This window comes from Panthera tigris, chromosome A1, assembly GCF_018350195.1.
Source record: "Panthera tigris isolate Pti1 chromosome A1, P.tigris_Pti1_mat1.1, whole genome shotgun sequence".
Taxonomy (NCBI): domain Eukaryota; kingdom Metazoa; phylum Chordata; class Mammalia; order Carnivora; family Felidae; genus Panthera; species Panthera tigris.
In genome coordinates this window covers 165,052,619-165,071,393 of record NC_056660.1, presented here as the reverse complement: position 1 = coordinate 165,071,393, position 18,775 = coordinate 165,052,619, and the positions used below count along the sequence as shown (strand labels likewise).

The 18,775-nt window shown below is 35.6% G+C and overlaps 1 long non-coding RNA gene across 3 annotated transcripts in view; it reads left to right on the top strand.

Moving 5' to 3' along the window:
• LOC122231524 overlaps window positions 1-18,775 on the top strand; it is a 246,810-nt gene that overhangs the window by 146,871 nt on the left and 81,164 nt on the right. For all 3 annotated transcript variants that reach the window (XR_006208763.1, XR_006208759.1, XR_006208760.1), the window contains one exon: window positions 564-691. This is a non-coding gene — a long non-coding RNA (uncharacterized LOC122231524). The remainder of the gene's footprint in view (window positions 1-563; window positions 692-18,775) is intronic.

The following is an 18,775-nucleotide window of genomic DNA, read 5'->3' as shown; positions in this document are numbered from 1 at the left end:
TGTAGGGGCAAAGAACTGTGGAAAATTAGAAGTTGTAGTTTTGGAAATAGTTATGTTATACAAACTCAAAACCAAAAGCAAGCTGGTGTAAATACACGTATCAGAGAAGGTGAATTTTAATGCAAGAAATAAAGAAGGATATAGTTAATGATAAATGGGTGATCATCTGGAATTATTTAACAAGAATGTGTTTGTCTAATAATATATCTTCAAAATATAAAAAGAAACTGACATAACTAAAAAGAAATTAGACTTCATGTATAGTCACTCAAGATAGGAGTACATAGTCTCTTGTACTCTGAAGATCTGGATTTAACAATCTGGCAGACATGTAGGCATGAATAAATTAAAAGCTTGACAGGTGATTCTATATTTGTCCCTTCCTTTTTTCATACCTACCATAGAATTACCACCGTGAAAGAATCACTGGAATAAAAAATCTTACTAAAGTGATAACAAAATTCCTTAGTCTCTTATCTCTTACCTTTACAAAGAATTGATAAAGTAAGGTTCTGCCTCATCTTCCTCATACCTCATCTTCTCTATCAATACCTTTTTCATAGATAGCAGCAGATAATAGCACTGGAAGGCAATCAGAGGCTAACTTCTGGACAACTTGGAAACTGAAGTAGGACTGAATACGGGAATATAATTCTGTTATTGATGCTTTTCGTTTTTATGATTTACTGAGGTGAGTCAATGCCATATATTGAGTTATTAAATGTGGGATAACAGAATTTCCTTGTAGAAAAGTAACAGTGGTGAAATTGAGAACAAGAAGTGTTTTCTAATGCTATCAATCTTACAGATTTGTAATCATTAAAAATTGTGGAGTTTTTTTTTTTTTTTTTTTAGGTTCAAAGAACCTCACCAGGGGACACCATTCTTTTCTTTGTTTCTGATAATAACTGTACTTAAACCTCAAATTTGATGTTAGATTATCTATAATTCCATCTTTGTTACATCATATAATCTACTTATTTTTTATAGCCATGGGGATAATATAGCTTAATATTATTTTAGTTATCAAAGTTAAAGTTTCAAATTAACTTGACTTCTTATGTTAATGAAATATGCTGTGTAAGTATCTCTGACTCCACCCTGACAAAGAAATTTGCTTTGTTTCCCTACAAACCAATTATATGATCATAGATATTTATATATTCATGGATATTTAAAAAATGGTACCTTCTGTAAATAAGTTAATCTATATGCTGATAGCTACATGGTCTTATTTTTAAATAAATTCACTTGCATGTATTCTTTTAATTTAAAATCAATTATTTGACTCAAAAGAAAGTTATACTAGAAGTGAGGTACTGGCAGTGGACATAGAAGTTGCATGAGAAAAATAAGGCAATATGGTAGTAGAAATTGTGAACACTTCTGTAAACTGTAAAAGCTTATGATTCATTTTTGCTTCTCTAATTTTCAAATATATATCCATAATATTTTCTGTAGGTGACTAATAATTGCCTATAGTGACAAGTTTATATTTCTGAGAAATTTCCCAGGAACTGAAGGCAATAGAATTATGTCTATATGCATTTTCATTGTAATAAGAACAAAATATATGATAGAAAGGCTATAGGAAATTGGACTTTATAGGTATTCTGAGGAAGACCTAATCTTCAGTAGTACAGTGGACAGAAGACACTACAAATGATTTTTGTCCGATGCTTAGCAAAACCAATTATTTTTCTGGATGCCAAGGATTAACAATAATTTATCTTATAAACTCCTTTACCCACACACATTGCCACAATTTAGCATCCATGTGTGGACAAAGCATGGGCTATGTGAATGGAGACATTATCCAAGCATAACATGCAGTATAATTGTGGATTTAGCTTTTCAATTGAATTGCTTTAAGCAATGTTAAAAAAAGATATTATTCTCTAACAAAGGACTAATTTGCATTAGCAATATGTTTGGTTTTTGGTGTTTCTATGATTTTTACAGGTTTATTTCATTTAATAGAGATTCATGCAATTATGAAAATGTTATTTTTCAAGTACTTATCAGTACCAGACAGTATGGCTAGTTTCAGCCTAGGGCAATTATCAGCTAATTTGGCATCTATCTAGTAGATTGGTTCCCAAATCACAAGGCTTTTCAGACTAAATAGCATTTATTTTGTGAGTTGTTCACAAGTGCTCATCTGCATGTATGAAATTTCTCCTCTGATTCTGGTTTCTGAATGTGCATGTGAAGCAAAATTGTAGGATTGAATCTATTTAATATGTTTCAGATTCTGACTAACTTATTGTCTCCTGAAGTCATTTTTAAAGTTTTTAACTCCCTCAGTTAGGACTTAATTATTTTAGTAACAATTCATATCAGTGACTTACTACACTGTGCCTCAGTTGGGAAGCCTGCACTATGAACGGAAATATGGAGATATTCTGCAAGAAATTATACTTTATTTACACATAAACTTATATGTTAGAAAATGAAAAACAAATACAAAAACACAACAACAAAATATACAGTTGATTTTCACAGGTGGAGAACATAACATAGTTTTGCTGTCATACTTAATATGATATACCAAGTCTTATAGGACAGAATAATCAAAAAACAGAAACACCACATATACATTTTTTGTATACTATTCATCTCAAATTGTAAGGTTAACAACTGAATTCTCCTTTTAGCTTTTATGTAATTTTTTTGTCCTTTAGCATACCATGACAAAGCGCATTAATAATTTATGATAATCTGAACAAAATATAATGCTTATTGCCTGTAATTATAATACAGCAATTTGCTATGTGTATGCATTTCTATAGGTCTCAATATTTAAAGACAAATAAAAGTTGAGGTGTTTGTATTGGTTTTCTACTTTTTGGTTTATTTAATATAAATTGTATAATCTGTAAGAGTGCTTTCTTTCTATCAGTTTTACTCAAAGCACGAAACACCTACTTAATCAATGTTGCCAACACCTTCATATATTGTTCATTTGTGTAATATACACAAATACAGTTTTAACAAAATACAGTTTTCATATTTTTATTTTGTGAAAGGTCAGAATGACTAATGTATTTTTAATCATAATGCACTAAAGCAACACAAACATTCTCTCACTTTATCAGTAATCATGAGAATAATGAATTTGAATTAGATTCATTCTTTTATTCAGATTTTTAATTGATTTAAGGTAATTCATGCATTAACTTCTGCTTACTGACCCCTGTGGTCAAATGTGAGCATTTTTATTTTATTTTATTTTTTTAGAGAGAGACAGGCAGAGCACATGCCCATGTGAAAAGCGGGGGAGGGCAGAGGGAAAGGAAGAGAGAGAATCTTTGTTTTTCATTGTGTGTGTGTGTGTGTTTGTAAATATGTCCTTATCAGTTTATTGCCTCAAGTCTCTCAAACCATCCTTGTTTGCCCAGCTTGTAATACTAGAACTGAATTTTTTCCAGATACATTTTATTTATTTATTTATTTATTTATTTATTTATTTATTTATTTAAAAATTTTAATCCAAGTTGGTTAACATATAGTGTAATAATGATTTCAGGAATAGAATTTAGTGATTCATCACTTACATATAAAAACCAGTGCTCATCCCAAGAAATGCCCTCCTTAATGCCCTCTGCCCATTTAGTCCATCCCCCCACCCAACACTCCTCCAGCAATCTTCTAATCTATCAGTTGTGTTTTAATTTTGCTGATTGTTTCCTTTGCGGTGCAAAAGCTTTTTATCTTAATGAGGCCCCAATAGTTCATTTTTGCTTGTATATCCCTTGCCTCTCGAGACAATTTAGTAAGAAGTTGCTGCATCTGAGGTTGAATAGGTTGTTGCCTGTTTTCTTCTCTAGGATTTTGATGACTTCTGATCTTAGGTTTACGTCTTTCATCCATTTTGAGTTTATTTTTGTGTATGGTGTAAGAAAGTTCTTCTGCTTGTTGCTGTCCAGTTTTCCCAACACCATTTGCTGAAGGGATGGTCTTTTTCCATTGGATATTCTTTGCAGGTTGTCAAAGATTAGTTGGCTATAGGTTCATGGGTCCATTTCTAGGTTCTCTATTCTGTTCCATTGATCTTTGTGATCAGTTTGTCGCATCCATAGGTCTGTTTTCGTGCCAGTACCATACCGTCTTGATGGTTACAGCTTGAAGTCCAGAATTGTGATGCCTCCAGCTTTGGTGTTCTTTTTCAGGATTGTCTTGGTTCTTTGGGGTTCCATACAAATTTTAGGATTGTTTGTTCTAGTTCTGTGAAGAATGCTGGTGTTATTTTGATAGGGATTGCAATGAATATGTAGATTGCTTTGGGTAGTATCAACATTTTAACATTTGTTCTTCCAATCCAGGAGCATGACATGTTTTTCCATTTTTTTGTGTCTTCTTCAATTTCTTTCATAAGCTTTCTATAGTTTTCAGTGTATAGATTTTTCACGTCTTTGGTTTATTCCTGGTATTTTATGGGGTTTTGGTACAATTATAAATTGGATTGATTCCTTAATTTCTCTTTCTACTGCTTCATTATTGATGTATAGGAATGCAACCGATTTCTGTACACTGGTTTTATATCCTGAGACTTTGCTGAATTCATGGATCAATTCTTACAGGTTTTTTGGTGGCGTCTTTTGGGTTTTCCACATAGAGTATCATGTCATCTGTGAGGAGTGAAAGTTTGACTTCTTCCTTGCCTATTTGGATGCCTTTTATTTCTTTGTGTTGTCTGATTGCTGATGCTAGAACTTCCAACACTGTTGAATAACAGTGGTGAAAGTGGACATCCTTGTCATGTTCCTGACCTTAGGGCAAAAACTCTCGGTTTTTCCCCATTGAGGATGATGTTACCTGGGTCTTTCATATATGGCTTTTATGGTCTTGAGGTATGATCCTTCTATACCTACTTTCTTGAGGGTTTTTATCAAGAAAGTATACTGTATTTTGTCAAATGCTTTCCATGCATGTATTGAGAGGATTATGTGGTTCTTTTCCTTTCTTTATTAATGTGATGTATCATATTGGTTGGTTTGCAGATATTGAACCAACCCTGCCTCCAGGTATATAATCCCACTTGATCGTGGTAAATAATTTTTTTAAGGAATTGTTGGATCTGGTTGGCTAGTATCTTGTTGAGAACTTTTGCCGACGCATTTGCAGATGACATGATACTCTATGTGGAAAACCCAAAAGACGCCACCACAAAACCTGTTAGAATTGATCCATGAATTCAATTCTTTTGAGAATTCCCTGAGACCGTCTGTAATTGGGAAATTGGTCTGTAGCTCTTCTTTTTAGTGGGGTCTTTTTCTGGTTTTGGAATCAAGGTGATGCTGGCCTCATAGAATTGGTTTGGAATTTTCCTTCCATTTCTAACTTTTGGAACAGTTTCAGAAGAATAGGTGTTAACTCTTCTTTAAATGCTCCAGAATTCCCTGGAAAGCCACTGGCCCTGGACTCTTGTTTGTTGGGAGATTTTTGATTACTGATTCAATTTCTTCACTGGTTATGGGTATGTTCAAATTTTCTATTTTTTTCTGTTTCAGTTTTAGTACTGTATATGTTTCTAGGAATTTGTCCATTTCTTCCAGATTGTCTATTTGATTAGCATATAATTGCTCATAATATAATCTTATTATTGTTTGTATTATGCTGTGTTGGTTGTAATCTCTCCCCTTTTATTCGTGATTTTATTTATTTGGGTCTTTTCCTTGTTCTTTTTGATCCATCTGGCTAGGGGCTTATCAATTTTCTTAATTCTTTCAAAGAACCAGCTCCTGGTTTCATTGATCTGTTCTACTGTTTTTATTTCGATACCATTGATTTTTGCTCTAATCTTTATTATTTCCCTTATTCTGCTGGTTTGGGGCTTTATTTGCTGTTCTTTTTCCAGCTCTTTTAGGTATTAGGTTAGGTTGCATATTTGAGAACTTCCTTCCCTTTTTAGGAATGCCTAGATTGCTATATACTTTCCTTTTATAACTGCCTTTGCTGCATCCCAGAGGTTTGGGTCTGTTGTGTTTTCATTTTAATTGGCTCCCATGTGTTTTTTAATTTCCTCTTTAATTTCTTGGTTAACCCATTCTCTGGTAGGATGTTCTTAAATCTCAAAGTATTCATGGTTTTTCCAAATGGCTACTTCAGCTTTCTTTTGACAACCATTAGCATGGTAGATGGTCCTCCATCCCCTTACTTTCAGTGTGCAGATGTCTTTAAGTCTAAAATGGGTCTCTTGTAAGCAGCATATAGATGGCTCTTGTTATGCATTCTGATACCCTATGTCTTTTGACTGGAGCATTCAGTTCGTTGACCTTTAGAGTGAGTACTGAAAGTTATGAATTTGGTGCCATTGTGTTGCCTGTAGAGTGGTGTTTCTGGTGATGTTCTCTGGTCATTTCTAGTCTGTTGCTTTTGGTCTTTTTTGTTTTGTTTCATCTTTTCTCCACTCAGAGGGTCCCCCTTAAAATTTCTTGCAGCAGTGGTTTAGTGGTCATGAACACCTTTAGTTTTTATTTGTATGGGAAACTCTTTATCTCTACTTATATTTTGAATGACAGCCTTACTGGATAAAGAATTCTTGTCTGCATATTTTTCCAATTCAGCACATTGAATATATCCTGCCTCTCCTTTCTTGCCTGCCAACTTTCTATAAATAAGACTGCTGTGAACCTTATCTGTCTTCCCTTATAGGTTAAGGACATCCCCCGCCCCTTGCTGATTTCATAATTCTTTCCTTCTCTGTGTATTTTGTGAATTTGATTATGATATGCCTTGTTGATGGTTGGTTTTTGTTGAATCTAATGGGAGTTCTCTGTGCTTCTTGGATTTTGATGTCTGTATCCTTTCCCAGATTAGGAACGTTTTCCACTATAATTTGCACACAGAAAACTTCTGCCCCTTTTTCTCTCTCTTCATCTTCTGTGACTCCTATGATTCAGATATTCCTTTTTAATAGGTCACTGAGTTCTCTGAGTCTTATATCATGCACTTTTGTTTTTATTTCCCTCTTTTTATTTCCTGCTGATTATTCTGCATAATTTTGTCTTCTATATCACTGATTTGCTGCTCTGCTTTGTCCATCCTTGCCATCGTGGCATCCATTTGAGATTGCATCTCCATATAGCATTTTATATTTTGTCCTGACTATATTTTATTTCTTTTATCTCTGCAGAAAGGACTTCTATGCTTTTTTCAACCCCAACTAATAATTTTATTATCGTGGTTCTAAATTCTAGTTCAAACATCTTGCTTATATCTGACTGATTATTGATTAATTCCCTGGCTGTCATTTCTTCCTGTTACTTCTTTTGGGGTGAATTCTTTCATTTTGTCATTTTGGAGAAAGAAAAAAATTAATAAAATTTAAAATTAAAATTAAATAATTAAAAACAAAACAAAAAATCAAAGGTGTGTTTTGATCTGCTTCTTGAAAGAAGCTTGATAGAACAGAGAAAAAAGGGAAAGAAAAGAAAGACAAGGAAAAAAGGTAAGAAAAAAATTAAAAATTAAAAAATCTATAGAATAAAATAAAATGGAATAAATGATTTTGAAAATAAAAAATAAAGTAAAAAATAATTTAAAAATTTTAAAAATTAAAAAAAAATAAGTGAAAATATATTTTTCTCTTTCTGTATCCATTAAAAGAATCAAAAGGAAATAAAAAGCAACAAAAACAATTAAAAAAAACAGAAGCACAACAACAGCAACAACAACAACAAACTAATAAATGCACCAGCATACAGAATGAAACCCAAATGAAGTTACATCCAGTTTCCCCTAGAACTCAAACTATGAATTCCTCTATAGTCCATACACTAAGCAGGTGGAATGACTTGTGTTGGTCTTCTAGGGGATATGCTTGGAGGGTGCAATTGGGCACGACTTGGTGTACTGGCTCCATTTTCCATTGGGTGGAGGTGATTAACTCACTGGGTGGATCAGTGTGTGCATATGCTTGTGCAAGAGAGGTGGAAATGGCTTTCACCCACCTCCCTAGTCCCTGGCATAGGAAATTTGCATTCTCACTGATCAAGCACCTCTCCTTTATCTCAGGCCTCCATCCATTCCCCACCTCCACCCTGTCCATGTCTAAGTTGTTCACCTGCCAGTTGGCACCTCCCTTCAGGGTTTTATCTTAGATGGGGTTATGTTTCAAAACTCCACACTTTAGAGACCACTGTGGTTTAGACCTGCACCAACTCTCTGGGGGAGGGTCTGGTTGAGAAATGGCTGGTGCCAGCTTGCCCCAGAAAATGTTCACATGATTGTGCAGTGGCAGAGGTTCAGAGATTATGCAAAACCACAACACACATCCAGCACCAGGTTTCACTGCACTCTTGTGTCTTAGTCCCAATACCAGCAAATGTGGCTGCTCTCCAGAGTCTGCTGGGACCCTTACCTGTTGGGAGGTCATATGGCTTCTACCAAATGCTCTCCAAGCAGGGGAACTGCTGGAAGAGAGAGAATGTAAAACAGGCTCCACGCCCTGTGTGGAGTCAATGCACGGCTCATCTCATGACTGTGAGATCATGACCTGAGCTGATATCAAGAGTCCTCTGCTTAACCCCTTAACTAATTGGGTCACCCAGGCACCCTAAAAGTGAGTATTTTTAGAGTATAAACAAATGAATAGAGAAACTTAGTCTGGAATAGTGGAGCTTAATAGAACTAATTTAACTGCCTTGGAGTCTAACCATTTGCTCTGGCATTATTAGCTCAAGGCTCCAAATATACTAATCCATATAACTAATAATTCTGTGAAAAGTTTATTTTGAATTTTGGCACACAATGAGAGTACAAACATGTCCTTGCTGAATCCAGCCAAACTGATAATCTGCTGGTACACACAAGTAGTCATTCTGGTGGTTGAGTTGTTTATAGTTAGCATCATTTCAGATTGGTGGGTTCCTATGCCATAGTGATTATAGATCCACTATTCACGCAGTCTAGCATTCTGATTAAAAAGTTTTTTCCTGGGTGCCTTGGTGACTCAGTCAGTTAAGTAGATGACTCAGTTTCAGCTTAGGTCTGGATCTCAGGGTCATGAGTTCAAGCTCTGCATTGGGCTCCATCTGGGTGTGAAGCCTACTTGAAAAAAGGACAGAGAGAGAGAGAGAGAGAGAGAGAGAGAGAGAGAAAAGTTTCTTCCAAAATAGTATTTCAATTGACATGTGTTTCAAGGTTATTACTCCTGGGTTTTGTGCTATCTTGAAGAATATGGTGCATACTATACAATGTTTGAGTGTTTGATTCATTTTTGTATTCGTTGATTTACCACACTTTTAGTGAGAAGCTATTACACTGGACACTAGACACTTAAAGACTAGTGGAAGAGCGAGGCATGAGTGAATTTGTTAAATGCAAATATATGTGATAATAAGATATACACAGTGTTCTTTTAGCACATTATGGGGTTGTGGGGTTTTTTTGTACTAATGTAACTACAAACTTTGAGTGAACTATTGCATTTTCAAGGTTACATAATTCCTTTGCAGTTAAAGATTTCCATAAGTTTGCTGCCTATTTCGTGTAGTATCTCTTCCTTTTATTTGTATTATATTTATTATTCATTTTTTTAAATTTTTTTAATGTTTATTTCTGAGACAGAGAGAGACAGAGCATGAGTGGGGGAGGGGCAGAGAGAGAGGGGGACAAAGAATCCGAAGCAGGCCCCAGGCTCCGAGCCGTCAGCACAGAGCCCGACGCGGGGCTCGAACTCACAAACTGTGAGATCATGACCTGAGCCGAAGCCGGATGCTCAACCGACTGAGCCACCCAGGCGCCCCTATTATTCATTATTTTAAACAGGTTCACACACAGTTCAACATTTAAATAAATTATTTATCTATTCAATAATTCTTTTCTAGGTATAATGACAATAACAATCTAGTTTATATCAATGCATTATTGTTAACTGCTTGTTTTAAAGTTGATTTGCTTCATTCCCTTATATTTATGGATTGTCTCAAGATCTTTTTATAGTTTATTATTATTCATCTGGTAGTGCACTGACCCCAAAACCTGAGGATCATCAGCAACTTAAAAATATCATCTCTGCAGTTCTTTTTCAGTGTCATGAGTATAGAGTTTTTTGTGTGAATGTGCATGTTTGTATTCAATTGTATAATCTTCCCTGGAGGGGTGGGAAACATCAATTTATGTTGAGGTAGTTTCTTTTGTTTCTTAAGTAAAAGAGGATCCTTTGCTTTATTATTATTATTATTACTATTATTATTATTCTCTAGCCTGTCTTCTGTTAATAATAATCCCCTCTCCATTCCCTACTTCACCCACCTCAACCTGGTGATTTGTTACTAAACTAGTTAACCTTGCTGTAGAAGACTTTTCCATTTATCTAGCCCTCTTGAGTCTAGTAGATTAGTTATTCAGTCCTATTTCCCTTTCCAGAAGCTAAGTTTCCTTTCACAGATGTGCAGATCAGTACAGTACTGCAACATATAGGTGGCTTGTATAAAACAGTCTCTTTACATCATTTAATATACACAAATTCAGTGGACAGCGATCACACAAAGGCCTAATATGTATAAGAAGTTATGGAGGCTGCTGCTGAATCACAAAAAGGGGCACCAACAAATTGTTAGTGCATTTTGGAAGATTAAAAAATCATAATTTATCCTACTAGGAACATATAAAAAAATTAAACTAGAAAGCACTATTAATGATGGATTTTGAAGGTTGACTATTTGGATGCAGAGTGCCTCAAATACCAGATAAAAGAGAATACCACAAACAAAGACTGAAGCAGACATGCAGAGTAGGGCTCTCGGGTATGAGGGAAATTCGTTTTGGTTGTAGCGTAGAGTAGAACTGAATTTTCCATTGAAAACCAGGTAGAAGGTTAGTTTGGGGCGTATTGTAGAAAACCTTTTATGCAAGGCTGGCAAGATTTTAATTTTTATCTGGTCAATTGGAAGCCAATTCAAATTTTGAATCACATTAATAAAACATTGTACAACGATATGTATTTTTGTAAGTTTATATTAAAACATGATTTCATGAAATTAGATAAAATATCAAGTATTTAATACATAATTACATGTATGAAGTCAAATCTAAATAAACATGAAGCAGTATTCTAAGACAAAACAAATATCAGAGACAATGGGTATGTATGTGCATGGCCAGGAATTAATAGTAAAAGAAAAAAATGTATTGTCATAAAATATTATTAAAAAAACAGGAAACCAGCAACTGTTTGACCATTTTAAACATTGTGGTGAGGAACCACAGAGCACAGGGGAGAAATAGACAATTCTAAATATGTAAGAGATGAAAAGATAGAAAGATAGATGTCGGAGATTTCATGAAATGGATTTTGAAGTGTTAAACAATAGAGACTGTAGTTAGGTTTTTGAAGGTATAACAGGAGACTGAATTTCATTTCTTATTTTGACTTGCTCATTGGGTGAATTCAACTAGTTCTGACTTAGAATGAAGACTGCAAGTTGAAAACCTTCCAAGCTGTCTGTGGCTTTCTGGCTCTGGATTCACTTGGAAATAATGTGTACTATTTCATTGTGAGAGAAAATGAAAGGAGATAGAAAGATAGTACCAAGATAATAAGAGCTTCTTCATTATTCACTGAAGTTTGTAGTAATTATGCTTGAAGAGAGTTGCTTTTATACTACGAACTCACCTTTTTTGGCAAAGCCCTGTTCTTTTCTTGGATCTAAGGCACTTGAGGCTAACAGAGATGAATGTGTTCCCATTTTGAAACTTCACTGATGTGCATTCTGCTTAGAAATTTTATAGTCTGACAAATCTCACTTCTTACAATCTGATTTACTTTACCATATATCATTTTATTTTATCTCCATTTGACAGAAATTTTTTTTACGTATTCATTCTTTAATTGGCATATGGCCCAAATAAGTTTTATGAAAAAATAATAGACAGGATCTTCATAGTTTTTAATTAGGTCAAGTCAATTTTCTCTTCTTCTTAAGCCAAGGGCGTCATTATTAGAAAGTGCCTAATGTGATACAGGATTTCAAAAGCAGCACAATCGATGGCTTTTCCATTGTCAGGGAATAATAGGGCTGAAGCTTAATTACATTTCAAAAATGAACAGCAAAAAAAAGTCTCAAGGTACAGTAGCCTTTTATCTCAGGTTTTCTGAGGTCAAAATTTATAAAAGTAGAGATAAAAATCAGTCGATTTTCTCTGAATGTTTAGTGTATACTGTAGACTCATCAGTCCTTTGCAGTGAAGGGTTATCATGTTGTGATAGCTCAATGCTGGGAAGTCATTATGACTTCAAATAGGTAGATGTTATTTGATTTTAAATAACATTTTTTGTCCCTTTATACTCATAGAAAACTTAATTCACCTAAAATGCTTTTGCCATAGTCATTTCAACATTGCACTTTGTTACATTTCTTTTACTGAAGAAAATTTGAAACAATGTACTATAAAATCTCCTATGTACACTAAACTGGATTCAACCACCATTTAAAAAAAAAGTTACACTTGGCCAAAATTCTGTCCATTTAAGATAATTTCCTAAATTAATGTAATTGAAAGCTATAGTGATAAGCTGCTATCTTTTAATATTTGTAGTATTACTATTAGTAAAATCCTATATAGAAATCCTCTAATTACTTAAATGTACTTTCATCAAAATACCTCATGTGCTGTATTAGAGATTTTAAAGGCAATGTAGTTACTCCTACTATATAGATATGGAAATTGAGAGTAACAGTGTTAAATTCCTTGCCCAAGTTAATACAACAGGATTAGTAAACCTGTATCTTTGTGTGTGTGTGTGTGTGTAATAGACATGAGAGAAATTCTGCCTTAAGACTTGGACTCCGTCCTGTGATATTTGCCTGTGAACATTGTAATCCAAATAGAAATCAATAGCACTTTGGGGGAAATGAGAAAACAAATCGAGAATCTGTCTCTGATATGAAGGGACAGTCCTGGTTAGAATTTTCCATGAAGAACAAAGACAAGCCTATCTCCTAAGTAGCACTGGAGCTGGAACTGATTCTTCCAAACAACGGTAGCGTTTTTCAAAGGATACAGATAAACCAGGGGTTTTAATTTCTGCTTTATTGCAAAGATTTAATTTTAACTCCTTTATAAAAACAAAGCAAAACAAAACAAAACGGCACTTGAATAAGCATCAAACTTGCCTCAATTTGCCACCCCAACCTACTTCTCCCATTGCTTCCTTCTGACCCTTGTCAATTTCTCTAGCTTCTCTAGATACACAGGCAGCAGGCAGCCTCCTCATTGCTAGAATCAAAATTACCATCTCAAAGGTGGATTATACTTTGCAAAGGAAAGCTGTTACAATTAAAATAGTTTTCCTGGGGCACTTGGGTGGCTAGGTGATTAAGCCTCAGAGTCTTGATTTTGGCTCAAGTGATAATCTCAGGATTCATGAGATCAAGCCCCCTGTTGATATCTGTACTGGTGGTTCAGAGCCTACTTGGAATTCTGTCTCTCCCTCACTCCTTTCTCTCTGCGCCTCCCCCCATTCACGTGCACTCTCCCTATCAAAAAAATTTAAAAGGTTTTTTTTCTAAAGATTTAGATAAAATACATGAAAGAAACCATAAATGTTCATAATATTGGTAAATGTTAATGATTCAAGTTCAGAAAAATAGGTATATATACACATTAGGCATACATATACAAGAATCCAAAATAAGATTAAATATTGAAAATTGCTTATTTATTTTTTATTTTTACTTTTTTTTAAGTTTATTTATTTATTTTGAGAAAGAGAGAGAGAGAGCACAAGCAGGGGAGGGGCTGAGGCAGGGAGAGAGAGAATCCAAAGCAGGCTCTTCACTGTCAACACAGAGCCCAATGTGGGGCTTAAACTCATGGACCATGAGATCATGACCTGAGCTGAAACCAAGGGTTGGATGCTTAACTGACTAAGCCATCTGGGTGCCCCTATTTTTTTAAACATGTCTTTAAAAAATTGTCCTACATGTATAATTATTTGAAAATCAGGTACAAAAAATTCAGAGAAATAAACAAAAATATCTCCATAAAAATTGTCATCCTTATCATATGTTTATGAAAAAGACTTGTTGAATGAACCAAGAATCATAAGATGCAACAATTGAAAATTAGAGTCTCATGTGACCCTTTAAAATGTTAAATTCTCAGGGTTTCCTTCATCTTAAATGATAACATGTGTGAGCCTCTTGATTGTTTTGTTCACTCTATCTAAGATAACATAAATTTCTATGGTCATTTTAAGAGGTAAAATTGTCCCAATTCAAGAAAAATGCCTGGCATCATGTAATAATCAAAATTTGAAACTAATTCCATGTTAAATTATCTTGTTTTTCCCTGATTAGGCTAAATATTTGCTAAAATCTCTCTGGCAGAATCTTCTTGATCAGAATCACTTTGCTTTTAAATGACCCCAGGCCAAAAGTCCTTCTATGATTTCAGTGTCTTGTCCCACAAGTCATACAGTCTTGTCACATTAGCATTGAGGTATGCAGCCATCTTCTAAATGAACCTCTCTTTTTATGCTGCCCTGATGTTTTTAGCCAGTGTATCCTGTCTTAATTTCCTTAAATGTGTTCACATGTCAGAATATTGTGTCCACTAACTGCAGCATACATATAGAAGTTTCCATAAAACCCCAGTAAGATAACTTCCTTCTACCCTCCAGAAAAATTCACAAGACTTTCCAAACAATTTTTACTCAAAACCCAAAAGCTTTCCAGTCTCTCAAAAATGCTATCCTTATATTCTCTCCCTGTTAATGAGTTCTTCAGTAGGCTTATGACCACTTTGCATGACATCTGTCATTGTGGACTACGTTGCTACCCACTTTGTAATGTAGTAGCATGTATTGTCCCCATGACTCAACTGAAATTGGGGTGGAAGAATTCCAAGTTCAGTTGTTGTGTGCATGTATACAGCTAGAATTATAGGAAAACTTTATTTTAAATAGAGTGCAGCATGTATTGACATTTAAATAAAACATATTAAAGTGCCTCATTTAAATGTTGAAAAGGAAAGGAAATCTTATAGATTGACCTTGTATATTTCCTATATTTTCAAGAAATCCTTTATTTTAATTCTTATTTTTGTGAAATTTCTTCAAATTTCACTTTTTTTTACCTTAAGAAAGCATGCTTTATTGTTTTTTCAACTTTGTTTTTTTAACTTTTAAATTTTCCAAACATAGAAAATCTAACTGTATGCCTTTGCATGCATGTGTGCCTCCTCTAGAGTCAGATATTATTATTGTTTTGTTTTATCTGTAATTTTTTATTCTCTTTATCTGTCTTTTTTTTCTGAACCATTTAAAAGTATGTTGCAGGTCTGTACCAGACCCAGGTTTCGGAACATTCCAGAACTTCTTATTCCCTCTTCTTAGGCGTTGGCTCTTGCTATATTTCCTGAACAAAACAGCCTTGGCAAAGGCTCATGCCATTCCCACAGTTGTAAAGTTGTGGACACTGATTCTACCATAGACCTAAGAGCCCCATGCCTCAGTGCCTGAGACCACAGCCTGTTCCCTGGCTAGACTGGCCACAAAGATTCTGGCCTAACCATATCCTGCCTGGTAGTCAGGTGGTACAACCTGAAAATGATTCAGAGTTAAGATTCATGTAATTTATTTTGATAATGAGACACAGGAACAAGGAGGAAGAAGCAACCAATAAATTTATTTTCTTTTCCCTCTCCTCCACTCACGGACTACTTCAAGATGCAGGAGATTTGTACAGTCTCTCCGGAGGTGGCCTATAGAGCCAAACAACCAAGTTGTGAAACTGGCAAGTTCAAGTATACAGCCCCTTGTCATCGCTGTCCCTCTTTCTTTGCCTCACTTCCCCATTGTTCTCATGCTTGTTTCTCTGAAATCACACCTCCCCATTGATCGTTAGCACACACACATTTTTTTTCAGGCTCTCTTTTCTAGGGAGTTGGTATAATTGGTGACAGGAATGGCACTAGTAACTGGAACTTTGGGGCTAGGTTTTGGAGTTGGGTTGTTTTCCATTCTGAAAGCAATAGAAACCATATTGCTGTCGGTAAAGGGATGATAACAATCCCTGATATTCAGTGACATCATGATGGCATAGGTGTCAAAAACACGTAATGGGAGATCAGTGGCTGCTACGAGTGACTGACCAGTTTGATGCAATATTAGTGTAATTTGTGTCTGATAGCAGTGAAAGTCTGGAAAAGACTGACAGGTGAATGACAACAGATTGTCAACTTAAAGGCAGATAGTGAAAGCCAGAGGGCTTTTATGACAGCATTAAAGGAGACTCTCATCTTCCTGTAGTCTTAGACTATACACTTGGTGCACTGCTAGACCCTAACAGAGACTAAGCAACTGAACGTGAGGCATCAAGTGGTTTTGGGCAAGAGAACCCACTGATGATCTGATTGATATCAAATCAACTGAGTCACATGTTTTGCAGTAGTAGAAGAAGAAAACTCTGTTGAAAAATAAAAATGGTAAATGAGGAGTCAGGTTCAAGTCTTTCCAGATGGCATAAAAAAATGAGATGGGTCAGTGTTATGGATTCCCCTGTCCCCTACTTCTCTTGCTCCCTGAACACACAATGACCCCTAGGACATTCTTAATGCTCAGCCTCAGGGGAGGAAAGGGATTAGGGCTGGTTTACAAATCAATAGAAGTGATAATATCAGTATTAGTCAGAGAGACTGTGGCTACATCACAGCTCCACTCATGGATTGCTGTGAAGGGCAACATTGAGAGAAAATTATTCAGGGTGCAGAGCTGTGAGTGGTACAATTGATTGGCCATTTATGAAAGAGAGATAGCTGGTCCAAGGTAGAAATAAGGACTGACTCCTCAGCTGTGATAAATGATTGGGAAACTGGTGAAGAGACTGGGAAAACAACCCCATAAGGTCAGAAAATGCCCTCTGGTATATATATGTATTTGGACAGACTTGTAATAGGAAATACATGTATAGATATTTTTGTCTAACTTCAATGACCACCAGAGAACATTTACTTGAGGAGGACTTTACAACTAGATGGACAGGATGGCCTGTCCTATGGATGTCAAGCATCCTTCCCCACTCAAAGAAAAGAGCATGCATTGGCACCAATATAGGCCTCTTTTACCAAGCTGGAGATATTGCTTCCACTGCTAAATATCTAAATTTCTAGCATCAGAAGCTGATTTTATGTACTTGATGATTTCTCAACAAAGCCAGCTAATCCTCTTGGGGCAGGACAGTTACTTTGAACCCCTTCCACTCTCAAGGGAGCAGCAATGCATCCTTATTGAAGTCACTATTATACTCCAAATTTGGCCTTTCCTTCTCTGACTTTGAAACCTTGAGCATAACCACTGTTCAAGGACTTACGGAATGACAGACATATCCATGTCTTATCGCTTCAGATCAAAGGATTGTTCATGGAAAAAGAGAGATAACAATTGACTTATGATGTTGGAATTTGTTGATTTTACCATATTATTCCCAAACCCAGAAACTGCTTGTCTGAAAAAGTGGTAAAAAGCCTGTTGGTGGTAAAGCTAAGGTATCAATCTCTGGCAATACCTTTTGCATTTGGGCGTATAGTCTTACGCTATATCTTAAGCTATGATATATGATCTTGATCAATAAAAATGAAAAATGACGCATCCTTAAGAGCAAGAGTACACTAGTTTAAGAATCAAGAAGTAAAAGTAGGAATGTTCCTTTTTTTTTATCACTCCCTTCATTTGATACTTCTGCTCCTTGAAAAGTAGGCTCTGCTGGGTTAGAAGTTGTGGTTCACAGGTGAGGAAGTGTGCTTCTTCCAAGAGACACAGTAAGAATTGCACTATTTGGAAACTTTCACCACTAACTAACCACTTATGAATTTTTCATCCTATTGAATTATCACACAATGACAAGAGTACAAATACTGCCTAGGAAAATCAACCTTGAGGGATTTCTGGGTGGCTTCAGTGGGTTAAGCATCCAACTCCTTATCTTGGCTCAGGTGATGGTCTCATGGTTTGTGAGTTCGAGCCCCTCCTTAGGCTCTGCACTGGCAGTACAGAGCCTGCTTGGGGTTCTCTCTCTCCCTCTGTCTGCCCTTCCCCCCCTTCTCTTTCTCTCTCCCTGTCCTTCTCTCTCTCACAATAAATAAATACACTTAAAAGAAAAGGAAAATCAAACTTGATTAGCTTAAAAACCTGGTTGTCACTGAAAAAGCCATCAGTAAGGAGCAAAGACCCAGTGGGTTCACTTGGAAATATGGTCAATGATAGATGTAAATGGGATATCACAAAATCTGAGGATGAACCAAGATGAAGAAATTAAAGGTTTAGAATATTTGAGGGAGAAATTCCGGAACATTTTACAGGTAAACAATCCAGAATATCTAAATTTCTGATCAAGTATGATGAAAACCTAGAATGGGAGATGGAGATGGAAAATAAAAAAATAACAATTTCCAGAACCATCTGAAACATTAGAACAATAACTTGGTTTGCTAACATTCCTATCCAATCTAATTTTCAGAGATTGCAACAATTCCTCACTTTGAAAGTATGGGGATGTGTCTCGATTCTCAGAAGTGAGAAGGTTTTGATCTCATATGAGATATGGATGTGGTAAAATGATGTAAGAGGCCAGTGAACCATACAATGCCCAAATTTTGTAGCATTCCAGATCTCCCTGGGTTCTCCCACTACCCCCACCTCCAACCTGACTGCCTGCCTTGCTTCCTGGCCAGAGTAGAGCTTACACGTTTCAGAACTAGTTAAGTGATATTAAAGTACTGGTCTATATTGCTGACATTACTTCTATCACAGACTAAAAAATCACAT